Source organism: Danio rerio, chromosome 8, assembly GCF_052040795.2.
Source record: "Danio rerio strain M-AB ecotype USA chromosome 8, GRCz13ab, whole genome shotgun sequence".
Taxonomy (NCBI): Eukaryota; Metazoa; Chordata; class Actinopteri; order Cypriniformes; family Danionidae; genus Danio; species Danio rerio.
The window spans coordinates 47,422,494-47,438,767 of NC_141028.1; the positions used below are offsets into that span (position 1 = coordinate 47,422,494).

A 16,274-nucleotide genomic window follows, 5' to 3' on the forward strand; every position below is an offset into this window, starting at 1 on the left:
TAAAGTTGTAGCTGGAAGGGTATCTGCTGAGTAAAACATATGCCGGAACAGTTGACAGTACATTCTGCTGTGGTGACCGCTAAAATAAAGACTAAGCCCAATAAAAATGAATAAATTAATGTGTTTAGTAGGAAAGTGGGTGCCATTTTGTTTGTAGCGCTGTTTTCTCCTGTTTAATATAGTTTTTAGGATGTTAGTTTATTTTACTATATTTTTTTTTGCCGGGAAGTTGTGTTTGAATGTAGAATAACTCTATTAACAGTACAGTAACACGACCATGAAACAACAAATCAATGATTTATTTTTTATATATTTTTTTCTTTAATATTAATAAATAGCAAGTATACAAATACTATACATTTGTTGTTTATCTAAAATGTACAACACACCTACACCAAAATCTCCAGAGGCTAGTAGCTGAGTCATTATGCCATTCAAATGTTGTTCCTTTCGTTGAGGGCAAAACACAACCAACCAACAAACAAATGATAGTTTCCTTGGACACACTGAAAGCACAACAGATTCAGGTGCACGTATAACTAAATGCAAATTTCCCAAACCTTCCTCCCATCTTGCATTGTAATCGCACAAACCGGTTGAGTCAGAAAGAGTTTGACACTTTAAGAGATAAAAAAAAAAAAACTAAATGTTGGGCTACTGAGCTGACAGTAATTTTTATTGCAGTGTATTATTCAGTGTTTACCATATCTGTTGAATTCATGACCATCGTGGCCAATGGCTATGTAAACAGCTTCATTAATTGTACTGAGATTGCAGTAAACTAAGATCGGTGATTTATTTTTTGTGATAATAAGGGAAGTGGTTTCTGTGCACCTAGTGTGGTTTACACTCATACAAAATTTTGTAAAGGTATTGAGACCCCTGACAAATTCTTTCAAATTACCATATCAATAGGTCTGCATGAACCGGAAGTTGTTGAGACTTTCACTGTATGTTGATCTACTTCCCGAAGTTGAAACGGAATGTTGAGTAGAGAGCTGGGCTTTCTTTTGTACATCATTCCCTCATATTAAACTAACTTAAAGGGGCGTGTGGCAAAGAATATTGTTTTCACATAGTTGCTATGGAAGCCATAAAGTTGGCGTCAACAGAAGGACCAAACTATAAAAATATCCGTTAATTAACAGGTTTCATATTTTGTGGTTCAGATAGTGTTTTCTGTTAATTTAAAGTTGTATTATGGAATTTATATCTCTGCTCTGTCAACGTTGTTGAAAATTCAACCCTGCAGATTAACAAAACTTTTATTGACATCTTAGTAGTTTGAGACGAGCTATTGTTTAAGAAATAGTATAGAAAGAATTAAAGCCTCTTTTCCACTGCACACAACAAACGACAAGCGACAGACCGGAAGTCATTCTTTTCCAATGGAGAGCAGTCCGGGAGCTGTGTTGAGTTCTGATCATCTCCGTATGCGGAAAATTCGGATCCGAATTGAGCTGCGGATCCGTTGAAATATTTGAACTCCTGCGACTAGACCATATGCAACCTGCCAACCGGATATGATGAATTCCAGTGTTGTCCAAGCAGATCCGTGCGCACGAGATGAGAAATAAGAGTTTATTTGGTTATTTTTTTAATTATAAAATTATATTAAAATTAAATTATTTAAATTATAAACTATATAAAAAAACTTTTCTGTTCATAAATGTTAGCAAGAAATTAATAAATATATATATTTTTAATGTTGTCTCCACATTCCCTTCAATATTTTAGCGGTCTATGAGTTTCTAGTATTCATTCATCCATTAAACTATGTAAACGCACAGAGAATAAAGGCTTTTGCTTTTGCCCCCCTTTATTTCGGACACCAGCTTCTCCCCCGTGGTGCACGACAACCCTGAAAATACTGTGCGGTTGCCACAAGGGGGCGTATTCCGACAGTTGTGTCCAAATGTCGTGTGCAGTGGAAAGGCGGCTTAAGTCGGTAAAAAAAACAGGAAAAGTACTGGTAGTTTGTTACCAGGTTTTTGTATCGTAATTTACAGTACAACACAAAAACAGACAATATTTCATTTTAAATTATTAAAAATGTCACATTTCAAACTTTTTGAAATTAAAAAACTTTTGGAGAAATTATCAAGATGTTTTAATGTAATTCATGTATTTCTTTTCGGCTTAGTCCCTTTATTAATCTGGGGTCGCCACAGCGGAATGAACCGCCAACTTATCCAGCATATGTTTTATGCAGCGGATGCCCTTGCAGCTGCAACCCATCACTGGGAAACACATACACACTCATTCACACACACATACACTACGGAAAATTTAGCCTACCCAATTCATCTGTACCGCATGTGTTTGTACTGTGCGGGAAACCGAACCACGACGTTTAAACTGCTGTGGCAGTGCTGGTAAGTGTGTCAGTAGTGGTATGTTAAATGGAAGTGTATGTGAGCTCAGGCAGAGTGTCACTGCTGCAGCAGTGGTGCAGAGGGGAAATGAAGCTCTGCGTAGCTTCTCTGCTGTTGCAGAGGTGCAGTGGAAGTCAATTTCGCAAGGCAAGTACGCTTCCCGGGAAGTGTTTTAACAGCTGGGCGGTGCTTGGGTGCATCTCAATAGTGCATGGCTAAATGGAAGTGTGTGTGTGAGCTCAGGCTGAGCTTCTTTGCTGTTGCAGAGGTGTGGTGGTAGTCAGTATTGGAGCGTTATGAGTGCTCCCGCAAGAATGTTAAATACTGTCAGTAGTGATATGTGGAGATGAAAGTAAATAGGGGCTCAGGTAGAGCGTCACTGCAGTTGTAGTGTTGCTATGGTGAGTGTAGCTCAGCGGAGCGCCTCTGCTGTTGCACAGGTGCAGTATTGGTCAGTATTGGAGAGTTATGAGTGCTCCCGCAGGAATGTTAAATACTGTCAGTGGTGATATGTAGAGATGAAAGTGAATAAGGGCTTAGCTAGTCCGTCACTGCAGTTGGAGTGGTGTTATGGGTGAGTGTAGATTAGCGGAGTGTCTCTGCCGCTGCAGAGGGTCAGTATGAAGGCAATGTGTGCTCCCTCAGAAACATTTACTGCTGTATTAGTGCAGGCAGTGAGACAATAGTTATATCATATTTAAATATATATATATATATATATATATATATATATATATATATATATATATATTATATATATATATATATATATATATATATATATATATATATATATATATATATATATATATATATATATATATATATATATACTATCATATAATAGATATTGGACATGTAAGTGTATATTAGCTCGTTTAGAGCGTCACTGCTGCAGCAATTGAAATTTGGGGCAATAAGTAAATGAATCAGAGCTGTGATGAACGAGAGTATGGGATAGTTCAAGTTGTGCTTATACCTAGAAACACATCTGAAACATTTGGAATGTGTGAGTGGGGGAGGTGATGTCTAAAATGTATATAGAATGTGCTTTGCGGAATTGATCGGTTTTGCTTTGCTTAATAGAGAAAGATAGAGTTTCTTCATTTTACAAAGTCAGATCAAATACAGTGAGGTGGATTGTGGGATTGAAATTGATGTTAGTTTGGAGCATCTCAAAACCTAAAAAAGGCTAGTGTGAATATGGTACCGTGAATGTGGGCTATATGAGTGGAAATGTATTTAGAATGGATGCGGAGTGTATTGGATTAGATAAAGGTCAGCTTCTGGAGCTGCTGTCATGATCTCTGAAATGAGAAACGAGAGAATCAGAAATCTTTTACAACATGGTACATGTACGGCAGACATAATGAATTGTTTTTGCTGATATACATGCAAGGCGTCTTAATAAGGGCGTGGGCAACTGTGAATGGAAGCGCATTTTGTTAATGTATGATCTGATAGCTTCGTTGTCGTGATGTGCAAGGATGGTAGATGTGGGCATTCATCCCCCCACAGGATGACAGGTAAATGGAGAGCTGAGAATATGGGGTGTGGCTTGTCTGGTGGTCCTGGAAGTACCACTTGAAGACTAAGTAGGTCAAGTGATAGTGAAGTGGAGTTTAAACCTCTTAGTGACATAGAAATTTGTTTAAAATGCAAATGTATCTAATGCCGAGTCGATGGATGAAATAATTCCCCATTTGTCAGAAATGTCCTCTTCCTATTCATAGCAATCAAGCAGGAAGTTTGTTTCTTGGCCGTCTTCACATCCAACCAACTTGCCATTACAAACTTACGTATGACACTTTGTGTACATATGGTCACTGGCATGTTATGATTGGACCTCTGTGCTCGATGTGTTGAATGTTTTTTTTAATAGCTGGGTAATAATCTTTTCGGAAGTTAAATGGCTATCAGATGTAGCAGAGTTGTAAATTAATTTATTAAGAAAATTATTAATTTATTATTGATCAATTGAATATTATTATTATTGAATACATCAATTGCCAAAATCAAACCCTGAACTTAAAAAAATATGTCACCACTTGGTGTGAATCTCAGTTATGGGCTTTACTTTATCCATGAACAATAACATTCGGTTTGGAATCTTAATGTGATTAAATCACAAGCATATCTGGCCGAGTTCATTCACAAACTTTATTCTTAATCTGTCAAGAGAGAGGGCGGGACCATCTTAAGTTTTTTTAGAGCTCATTGGATGGTGACGCTTCTCTTTTCAGCTATTGGCTCAAAGGAGTGTCAATCAAAAGTGCAAAAGGTCGGTGGCCATGACAAACTAACGAAACCAAGTTATTTACGTGATTTGAAACCTGCGGCCCCGCCCTCTAACACAGAAAAAGCCACACACACACACACACACACACAAACATACACAAACACGACGGTCAAATTAAGTGGCAATGTGCAGATGGATATTATTGAGTCTCTACCCAAAAATGAAACCTTAGCATTAGCCCAGCCTTGAGCAGTTTGAGTGCTTCTGGAAACTACATGCTACAAAGAATACTTCATCTGCCGTTTGTTAAAGGAAGGATCAGTAAAGACTACTGATGGACTATGTCAGAACCTGGATCGGTTTCTTTCTCCATTTCTCAAGTGTAAGTATGTGCGATTTAAAGTTGTTGCCTCGTTTAGCTTGCAAATGTATTTAGTTGTGATTTGTTACTTATAACCACGTGTACTGTATCAGGTTAACTCACTATATTCTCATACCGCATGTAAAGCCACGTTAAAAACGGGACGCGTGCTGCTTTGTCTATAGAGCTCCGTGGAGGAGGGTGATGTGTGTATGTGTGTGCAATGTCCTCCTCCTCCGAGGGTAATGTGTGTGGTGTGTGTGTGTGTGCGCTGTGTCCTCCTCAGAGAAGGGCAATGTGTGTGTGTGTGTGCGTGTGTGTGTGAAAAGAGCAGAGTGTGACATGCTAGGAGATCTCCTTGCCAGTTCTTGGAGTTTGTGCTGAATAAAAAAGTTAGTCGTCTGTATTTACATTCACCCCCTGGCAGCCAAAATCCATGCCTTACACTATGAAGCGTGTATGCACTGTGAATAATTTTATATTGTTGATTAGCTGCTGGGCATTTCACTCTGTCTTGCTCTGAAGGCAGTCAGTATCGACCAATCGCAACAGACTTTCATCGGTCCAATCAGCGCAGATTAGCTTCGCGCTAAGGAGGGGTTTGGGAACAAATGAATCACTGGAAGATTCATATGGGAGTCGCTGGGATAATTAAGTAAAAATAAAGGCAGATTACAAGATAATGAAAGTGTTTTTTGACCTTGCATACATATTACACTGTTGTTGGAGACCCTTACAACCAAAAAAGGGTACTTTCACACCTGTAAATCGTTTCCGAAACTGAGATTACAAATGTTACATTGTTGCTCTTTGCTCTTAGAGTGGTTCACTTTCACACTGCAACGTTTCTAATCGGACCAAAAGAGCTAAAACAAGTCACGTGCGAGTAAACTCTCCTCACATTGGTCAGAGTGTCAGGGTTTATTTTGCAGCGTCCCACTAAGCTGTCAGGAGAGGTGGTGGTTTGGTGGTGATTGACAGGGTGCGCGCGCGCAACGTGTCTGAGGAGAGATGCGGTGGGGAGGGGTTAGAAGGGTTCGCGACGATGCCTGTTTGAGGACCGGGAGGGAGATGCGAGATTACCGGGAGATCATCACTCGTTTACGGGCATCCGGAGACTCGCGAAACGTCCCGCCATACTCTTAATTCTCTCTTCATATAGCCATATGCCTATTACATATCCATAAAACACAGTGATATAACCGCGCTCGGATTGGATCGCTTTCTCACTGCAATCGAACCGCTACAGGGTTCGTTTCAATCGAGCCGAGACCACCTCATTCGAGCAATCTCGGAGCGATTACTTTGGCGCGGAATAGAGCGCGATTGCCCTGTTCACATATGCCAAACGAACCGCGCTAACTGGGCAAACGAGACAGGTTCCGAAACAAAAGTGTAGGTGTGAAAGCACCCTAACACCCTATTTCATGTATAATATGGGCTCTTTAATCATTTATCTAATCAGTTCTGGTGATATAACCTACAAGCTATATCCAGGTTCTCTACGGGAAAAAATACCTCAAGACAATTGTGTGCAGACGGAGAGAGCAAAACAAATGATTTACTGTCAACAATCCCCAAATGTAAGACTTTTGGGCTATGTAATGTTTCCCCTTATGTATAGTTTAATTTCAGAGTTCTTGAACAAACTCCAGAGGAGGCTGGAGTTAAACTAATAACAATTTTTTTTGATTCTCTATTTATCTATTTTTTTTTACATTTTGGTTTGGATTGTTTGGGTTTTTACAAAACTCTGTTTAAATTTCATGTCAGCAGCTCCTTTAGAATTATTATGTTCAATATTTATTTCCCCCACTGTATAATCTTATGATGTGCCTTTTATAAACTGCATTTACAGTTATTGTGGTACATATGTGTATTTGTGATACAAAGGTCATAAAGGGTCATTGCAATTCAAATCATTTTAACTTTCTCTCATGCTTCCTGAGCCTTTGCTAGACACATCTCTAATGTCTCTTTGATGACCCAGAGTTCACAATATGCAACTGTGATGTGGTGTATTTCATCACTACATTGGAATCCTTTGTTTTGGTGATGTGTTTTTGTGATTCATGCAAACTAGGTGTGGACATAAGTTTGACTCATTCATTCAATGGCACTCAGTATATCAGACACAATAAAAAAAAAAAAAAGTTTATTTTGTTTTGTTTTGAGTATGTTTGTGGTTGTTATCTACTGTCATCTGCTCATGTCTCTTATAGGAAAAAAAGGCTAAACAAGGCACAGAGAGCAGACAGTTGAGTTACTGGTTACGTGTCTGATGCAATCCTAGCATTCACTGAAAAAGCTTTTTGTTTTTGTTTTGTTTTATGTGGCGGATGCCCTTTCAACCGCAATAATAATAATAATAATAATAATAATAATAGTAATATCGTAGAAATGGGTTTTAACCACAGCGGTTTGAACTGTAGTTCTACGGAGTGACTAAAAAGTTATCAGCATGATGGTAAGTGTTAAGCATGATGGCAGTATTAATAGCTATAAATGTGGGAGAGCTTTGATATTATGTGATTTTATTGTATAGCAATATGGAACAATTAAATGTTGATGTTAAAACAAAAGAAATTCACAAACACTTGAAACTGAGATGATTTAATGACAATAATTCTCTATGGTTACAACTGAATAAATTACAAAATAACTGTATAAAATGATAAAATATGAAATGATAAAACATGATAATAATTATACTCAGCTTAAATATAAAATTAAAGTTACCAAAGGTAGAAGGAGAGACAAAGGGAGGGAGAGACAAAAAGAGCAAGTGGGCCTCAAAGAGGCAGAGAAGATAGACTCCAGAGGTAGAGAAGAGCAGAGTAGAAGAGAAGCAGACCAGGAAAAGACGGGCGAGGAAAAGAGACAGAGCAGAGTTTTACACCTATCTGATTGACCAATCAACATGTGACCACATCATAAAACCCCCAAAGTACACATACCAGGCCCTGATCTTATCAGTATCTGCCTTTGGAGCCAGTATAAACCTTCTTAAGTCAAAAAGACATGTTTTGTCATAAAAACAAATGAATATGATAATTAAGCCTTTACTAATATTGATAATAATTCAGCGTGGCGGTGCAGTGGTTAGCGCTGTTGCCTCACAGCAAGAGGGTCAATGGTTCGGGTGTGGAGTTTGCCTTTTCTCCCCATGTTCACGTGGGTTTTCCCCCTGAAGTCCAAAGACATGTGCTATAGGTAAATTGGGTAAGCTAAATTGTTCATAGTGTATGTGTGTAAATGAGAGTGTATGAGTGTTTGCCAGTGATGGGTTGCAGATGGAAGGGCATCCGCTGCGTAAAACATATGCTGGATAAATTGGCGGTTCATCCCGCTGTGGTAAACCCCAGATTAATAAAGGGACTAAGCTGAAAAGAAAATGAATGAATGAATGAATGGTAATAATAATAATAATAATAATAATAATAATAATAATAATAAGGGGACAGTAAGATGAAGAAAGTGCAGAAAGAAAGGAGTGACTTTGGTCATCAAAATATGGCTTGATATTAAAGTAACACATGTTATTACTAAAATAGTTTGTCTTAGGGAATAAAAAATGGGTGTGGATGATGAACTACTGTTTGACTCATTCTCTTGGCGCTTGGAACAACTTTAAATTGTTAAAGGTTTACTATGAATGGTTTGTTGTGTTTTGGTTGGTTGTTAAGTGACTTTGCTTGAAAAAAAAAAAAAAACAGTATCTAAATATAGCCACAGTAAGACATTACTCTGCAAACAGGAAATCAGTGCTTACCAACAGTATAAACATTCTGGCCTTCATGAATATTCTGTTTTACTCATCAGTTTCAAAAAGAAAGAAAAAAGGGTAATAATTGTTCTTAAAAACAAATTTAACTTAGTCAAATGTCACAATTGAATGAAATGAATGAAAAATAATGCATATACATGACTTGTCTTGTTTTTACTGTTTTGTGTCTCTCATGAAGTAAATGTGCCAAATGTAATAAAAATACAGGCAGGCTTTTATCATCTCTCCTTTGAGTCACCAGTGCATTTTTTTTTAGCTGCTCGTGAGCCATACTTTTACTCAAACTTTCATCAGAGTTCATGTTGACATAGTTTTGACTCGTTTTGAGTAATTTGACTATAATTTGTGCTATTTTGGATTTTTATTTTTATTTTGGACTATTACTGATTTGATCATGTGATACTGAATAATGTAGCTTTTCCATAAAACAACAACAACAAAATAATAATAATAATAATAGTCATGCTAAGGAATGCAAGAACAAAAGATGGCTATGCTGTATGCAATAAGGTCACAAAGTATTAGCAGTAATTAATGATCTAGTGAAGTAAAGTTTCATAAACTAAAGCTGCGGTCACATTAGAGTTTGAGCATGCGATATTCTGTCGTGCGGCTCTGCGAAAGGGGGCGGGATTAAACAAGCTTATTAGACATTTTTAAAAGCGAGCGATTGCTCCATGTTTTAAATTTCTTTTCAGTGAGGTCATGTTTTGATTCTCGGTTGGTCTCACGCAGTCAAGTGATGTGATTTCGCAGGTCAGAGTTCACCAAGCTTGAACCTTGCACCGCAGCAACCTGCGAAACTTGACTTGACCCTTCGTTTCTGGTCTGACGCATTCGCGTGCGAATGAATGGAAGTCTATGGGAGGAAAAGCCCAGTGTGACTGCAGCTTAACATTTGTCAATCAATATCTAAGTGTGAACTCTTGAAATGGAATTTTTAATAACCGACGCTGAGAATTAAAGAGCACCTATGGTAAAAAATCTACTTTTCAAGCTGTTTGGACAGATCTGTGTGTTGGTATAGTGTATAGACCGTCATACTGGGGTGATATGAACACACCCAGTCCTTTTTTTTTCAATTTAACTACAAAAAAAGCGTCGGCCAATTGGAGCTGTTTTCAAATCGATCACACCATTACGTAGGTGTGCGATTCCCCCCGCCCACCGAATTGATTGACAGCTGCGCGCATTAACATGTTCCCGTAGTCACGTGTATATGTCAACAAGACCAGGCAGACATACACAAAGCAACCGGGAATAAAAGGTCTGTTCTGTTCGCTAGGATCAGCAATCATCTTAAAATGTGATTAAGAGTAAGTTTCACATGTTTAAAGTGTTTTAAAACAGAGATGTGTGTAATTAATTTCTTACTAATTTCAACTTCACAATACTGATTAGTAAAGGTTAGTTCTTACTGTAGTATCTCACAAATGCTACGTGAGACCTTCTTCCTTTAAGTCTGTCTGTTGTCTGACGCAGCTGAAGGAGGAGGCATGTAGAAACAGTAGGCGGGAAAGACTCGTCTTAAAGGCGCAGTACGACAAAACCACCCCCTGCTGGAAATCAGTATAAAACAGCATCTTGTAAAAGGTATAATGAAAAATCTGATGGGTATTTTGATCTGAAACTTTATATACACATTCTAGAGACGCAAAAGACTTATATTAAATCTGAAAAAAGGGGTAACCTAGGTGCCCTTTAATGTTTAATTAGCCTATATAATACATGTACAGTAAAAAGAGACGTGCAAAAAATTGGTCAAACTAAATAAACAATTATTATGACTAAATGGCAATTAAATCATAAATAAATGCGTTTTAGTCAAAATAGTTTTTTGACATTTCAGTCCTATAATTAATTACATTCGAGCCTTGGCTGGGTCAGTAGGCGTTTCGGTGTGGAGTTTGCATGTTCTCCCAGCGTTCACGTGAGTTTCCCCCGGGTGCTCCGGTTTCCCCCACAGTCCAAAGACATGCAGTACAGGTAGGTAGGCTAAATTTTCTGTAGTGTATGTGTGTAAATGAGTGTGTATGGATGTTTCCCAGAGATGGGTTGCAGCTGGAAGGGCATTCGCTGTGTAACAAATGCTGAATAAATTGGCGGTTCATTCTGCTGTCGCAACCCCAGATTAATAAAGGGACTGAGCCGAAAAGAAAATGAATTAATTAATTACATTCATTCATTCCTTCAGCTTAGTCCCTAATTTATTAGGGGTTGCCGCAGAGGAATGAACCGCCAAATATTCCAGCATATACTTTACACTGCGGATGCCCTTTGAGCTGCAACTCAGTACTGGGAAACACCCATACACTTTTGCATTCACACATGCACGCATACACAAAAAACAATTTAGCCGATCCAATTCACTTATAGCGTATGTATTTGGACTCTGGGGGAAACCGGAGCACCTGCAGGAAACCTACGCGAATGCGGGGAGAACATGCAAACTCTACACAGAAATGCCAACTTCACCAGTCAGGACTCAAACCAGCGACCTTCTTGCTGTGAGGTGACAGTGCTAACCACTGAGCCATCATTCCGCCCAGGCATTTCATATGATCTGATTACTGCTAATTTCACAGGACGTTTTCACTCAAATTTCCATCCCTCCAAATTTCATCCAGATGCAGTCATCAATTTAAGTAGGTTAAACTAGTGCTTTCTACATCTTTTTAAAATGTTAAATTAAAGGTCTCAAATTACAAATGAAAATGAAAAATGAGGCATTATGTTGCTGCCAGTTTTTTGATCTGTAGATCTTACCTTTCAGCAAGGCTGAAGACCTGGAAGCAAGGTTATTATAGTTATAGTTATTATAAAATAATTGTCGTTAACTGAAATAAAAATAAAAACAAGAGTTTTTTTCAAAAACTAGAACTAACTGAAACTGTATTGTGTACATACAAAACGAACTGAAACTAACTAAAATGATAGCAAAAACCTCCTTCGTTTTCGTGTTTGTAAATGTATTTAATACATAATCTTACTGTAAGCCTTTTAGAAGTAAATGTATTCCGCGCTGCAGGTGTTTGTGTTTGACCCTTTCGCACCTCAGTGTCTCCTGCTGCCACATGGCAAGATCGAGCCGGCTCTCCTCCAGTCATCCTCGCTGTTGCTCCCGCGAAAAATCAACAACATGTGGACATGACAGCAGCACGGTGACAGCATTAAATGAAGAGACTTAAAAGTATTACTTTAACACGTGTGTGCTCAATAATGGGTTTTATTTCTGTATCGCGATCGCGAACAAATCTTTTTAACCGGATCTTTTAGGTAAACCAGTCGAACTAGTTTACCAAATCGAACTGAATCATTTGAAACGATTCGCGTCTCCAGTAAGCACTTATCCACCAACTACTTACTTTATAACAAGCCTAGTACCCCCTCTGACTCTAAATAATCCAATTATATACTCTCATTCAGTTATAAGAACAGCATTGTTACATTAGGAAGCGGTGAACCGTTAATACTGCGCATGCGTGATTCAGTGAACCAAACAAAAACAGTACAGCCCTCAGCCTGCTGTGTGACTGAACTGAACCACTGAACTGAACTGGAACATCTGCAGCGCGGGTAAACCGAGGGCTTAAATGAGAGAATCTGGTGAAAAAAACGTAAGTTTATTTTATAACAGACAATCGTAATGGAATTTAAATAAGTGAATCATGATTCAGTTGGGTTGCAAAACGTTACTGTAAGACTTTTCTGATCATTTTAATTGACTGAAATTACTATTGCTGACTACATAATGTTGAGACCTAACATTAGCTTTAGCATTAGCGTTAACATTAATCTGAACTTCCCATCACCAGGCCCAGATTAATAATTTAGAGGCCCCTGGGCAAAATGTCTTGAAGGCCCCCTATAGCTGCACCCCTAGTTGAATTAAAAAATAAGATTTATATAATATTTGTTGAACATTTTTTAAATAATTCATATACACTACATATATTCTAGTAGTCATATATTATATATATTATATTTCTAGTCTACAAAGATTTAACTTATTTTTAAAGCATTTAAAGCACACTTTGAAAAAAATACTAATACAACTAGGGGAAATTAATGGATTTTAAAATACTTGTTCAAGTTCACTGAAGCAGTACTAAAATTTATATTTAAGGGTATTTTTAATGTATAACTTCTACAAACATATATAATGCACATGATTTGGATAACACCTTTCCAATCTAGTTCTAGGAATTTAAGTCACACTTTAATACACACACTTATTAATGATTCCCACTTGTCTTCCTCGTGATGAAAAGTAGGCAAAATCTAAGTGCGGACGGATCCCTGGTCCTGTGCCCATATTGCCCATAAGTTAATACGGCCCTGTCCATAACTACTCTGTGTCTAACTTGAGGATGGATAGATGGCTGTGGTTGATGATACTGTTCATGTGTTCTCTGAATACATGTTTCAAAAAATGTATGGCTGAGTTGTTATTATTCAATATTTATCCTGTTTATTTTGAATCTTGCACCTAACAAATATCCTCATTTAGAAAAAAAAAAAAACTGAAACTAATAAAAACTAAACTAAAACTAAGACATTTTTAAAATATAGAAACTACTAAAAACTAAGAAATCTACCTCTAAAACTAAATAAAACTAACTGAATTTGAAAATAAAAAGTCAAAATGAAACAGAAACTAAAACTAATGAAAAATCCAAAACTATTATACTTGATCCAGAGGGCAGAGAGAAGCTAGGCTCACACGCCACCCTTTGTCAAGAATGGGGGCCCTCAAGGCGGCAGGGAGAAGCCAGGCTCACACCACCCATGGCCAAGGAAGGGGGCCATCAGGGCGGCCTGGAAACTTGGAACTCCCACCTGACCGATAGGGTGCTGCAAGTTTTGCTAGTTGATAGAACTGAAGTTGATGTAATGTGATTATGATCTTTTGACTAAGTATGGCTATAAAAGCAGAAAGAATGGATAATGAGGCATGCTGGGAGTTAAGACTTCTTAACATATATAGTATAAGAGTATAAGATCAACAGATGATTCTATAAAACATATGTATTTTTTGTAAAAAAATATTGTTTTTCAGTTACATTAAGGGTAGATTTATGTTTAATAATAATAATAATAATAATAATAATGATACTTATTACTATTATTATTATTATGTTTATAATAACTATAAATATTTTAAATTATTCCAATTCTGGTTTGTCCATATTTTACCCAATGTTGGTGTGAAACAACAAGCATTTTTTAGAATGATCCTTTTCTGTTGTCTAGATGTGACCTACTAGAACCCCACTAGAACTACACTTCTATAAACCAACTATTTAAAAGCTTGAGGTAGGGGTATATGGGGTGGTTCACCCAGAGTGCCATTCAAGCTAGCACTGCCACTGCCCCATATCATGATTTGCTCCATCAATCTGTTTGCTCTAGACCAAAAAGAGCGGTTGGGTGCAAAATAGCTCCAGCCGCGTCATCCAGGTGGAGACTGCACTCTGGTGGTTGTGGTGGAGATTCTCCTCAAAAATCTGTAAAGCATTGAGTACCCCAGAAAAAACACTTTATAAATGTAAGGAATTATTATTATTATCTACTAATTATTATGCTGACAGACAAAAAAAAAAATGTTAAAAGTGTCTTGATAAGTGTAAGAAATCATTTTGTACAACCAACATTGTTTGTTTATCTCTCTTTCAGCAAATGTCGGCTAGTGAAAATTAAGATGTGAGACTGTGGAAATTATATTTCAATATAACAGGAATATATATTGTGTTGTACAGTGCTCCCAGGTCATTCAATCGCAGTCAATCTGAAGATGCTAGACTTTTGCACTGCATATAGGTGTATTAATGAGCAAAGAAAACAAAGCAAAAGGCATTAATGCAATAATAGGTAAGACTTCATTTTTTACGATTTTGTAAGTTACACACTTTAGTGCTTAACAAGTTATTGATGGTAATCAGTGTTGGGAGTAATGAGTTAAAAAAGTATAATTATTGTAATTATTTAATCACTGTAACGTATTGCTTTTTCCTGTAACACAGTAGCGGCATTACTAATACATTTCCAGTAATATTTTACATGGTACATGTTCAGTAACGCTTTCGTTACAACAAACTTTTCACCCGCAAGACATTAACAGATAAAAAATACCGCAAGTTAGTTCTAATTCCTGTTCGTGGTTAGTAAATGTACGCGTGTGTTGTCCTTAATTTCCCTCTGGCTTTTGGAACTTTTTGTTTTGAAAGCGCAAGGATTTCAGCCTCTGAGCTCGAGGTCTGGTTCGCAGTAACGTTAACACGCAGTGGAAAAAGCGACAAATAGATGAAAATGGCAGAAGACAGTACATTCACGAGATGGATGTGCGCGCATATGGCGTTATTTCACTGTCAAATGTCGTAAGCGCAGTATCACAAGTTGAGAGCACATTCATATAATACGAGTGAGCGAGTGCACTCAAAACACTGGCTACTCATGTGCTAATTATCTGCTCTACTCCGTCAGATGATGCAGACTCACAATTTGTGCCTTGTGTTTCTTCTTCCTTTTGTGCTTTTGCTCTCCAGAGATCATCCTATTAAATTGGTTATCCCAAGAATGTTGATAAGAATACACGAAAAACTAAAAGGTTAAGGTGAATTCTATAATAAATGTGTATGTTCCTATGTTTTAGGCTATTTACAACTTGTTAATGACTGTTTCAGCATGCTGTAGGATTAAGAATAGTAAACTGATCAAATGAAATACAAAATGTAGCTTTACGTCAGTAAAGTATGGTGAATTGTAGAACAATGTACCATATATTGTAAAAAAAAAAAAAAAAAAAAAAAACTACAGCACTGGGTCATTTGTTTATATTACACTTGTTGTGTTACCATAGCAACTATAGTATTACCACAACTGATTGACTGAAGTACTTTATACAGTTCAAAACACTGTACATGCAAGTTGACATGTTCAGAGACCATGTGGAACAGCTTCTACTCAAAATAAAGAGGATGACAGAGAAAATGTCCTCCAAAATCTCATCAACAATGTGGAAGACAGCAGAGACTAGTTCACTTTATTTTAGTTGCCATGATCAAATGGGATTGGTAGTGACATTTATTTGAAGAGTGAATAGTGTAGTAGGCTATAATACATTATCAAGTTTTTCCCTATTTTCTATCACGGTTACTTTTCTGCTTGCGTTAGTTATATTTTTGTTTAAATGTTTTTATTAGATTAGGATGATGCACCTTTTGGATGCTTAATAAATTTTTTTGAATTAAAATGTTTTTGTTTTTTTGTTTTTTTTACATCCAACGTCTATTCTCTCTGTTTTTAAGCGTTTGAAACTGGAAATATCTCATCATATAACATACAGCCAAAAAATTATGTGGTTTATTAGATTAAAATTTTAATACGTAAGTCTATTTTAGTATTTTGGTTATTGTTAATAAATAGTGCACCAATATAAATCATATCAAAAAGCACGAAAGGAAGAAGGAACACAAGACACAAATTGTGAGTCTGCATATAATCTCACTGAGC

General features: G+C 37.1%; 2 long non-coding RNA genes across 4 annotated transcripts in view; one reads left to right on the forward strand and one right to left on the reverse strand.

The window, feature by feature from the left end:
• The window catches only part of LOC141375909 (uncharacterized), a 50,223-nt gene extending 37,985 nt beyond the window's left edge, over nt 1-12,238 (reverse strand). Inside the window, exons 1-2 of one of the 2 annotated variants that reach the window (XR_015498356.1) lie at nt 11,753-12,238; nt 10,181-10,321 (exon numbers count right to left, since the gene is read on the reverse strand). This is a non-coding gene — a long non-coding RNA (uncharacterized LOC141375909). Of the gene's footprint in view, nt 1-10,180; nt 10,322-11,528; nt 11,607-11,752 lie in introns of those variants that run through there. The other variant, XR_015498355.1, reaches the window with a different exon arrangement.
• Nucleotides 12,239-16,274, forward strand: part of LOC147842819 (uncharacterized) — a 69,482-nt gene continuing 65,446 nt past the window's right edge. The window contains exon 1 of one of the 2 annotated variants that reach the window (XR_015498343.1): nt 12,239-12,379. This is a non-coding gene — a long non-coding RNA (uncharacterized LOC147842819). The remainder of the gene's footprint in view (nt 12,380-16,274) is intronic. The other variant, XR_015498344.1, reaches the window with a different exon arrangement.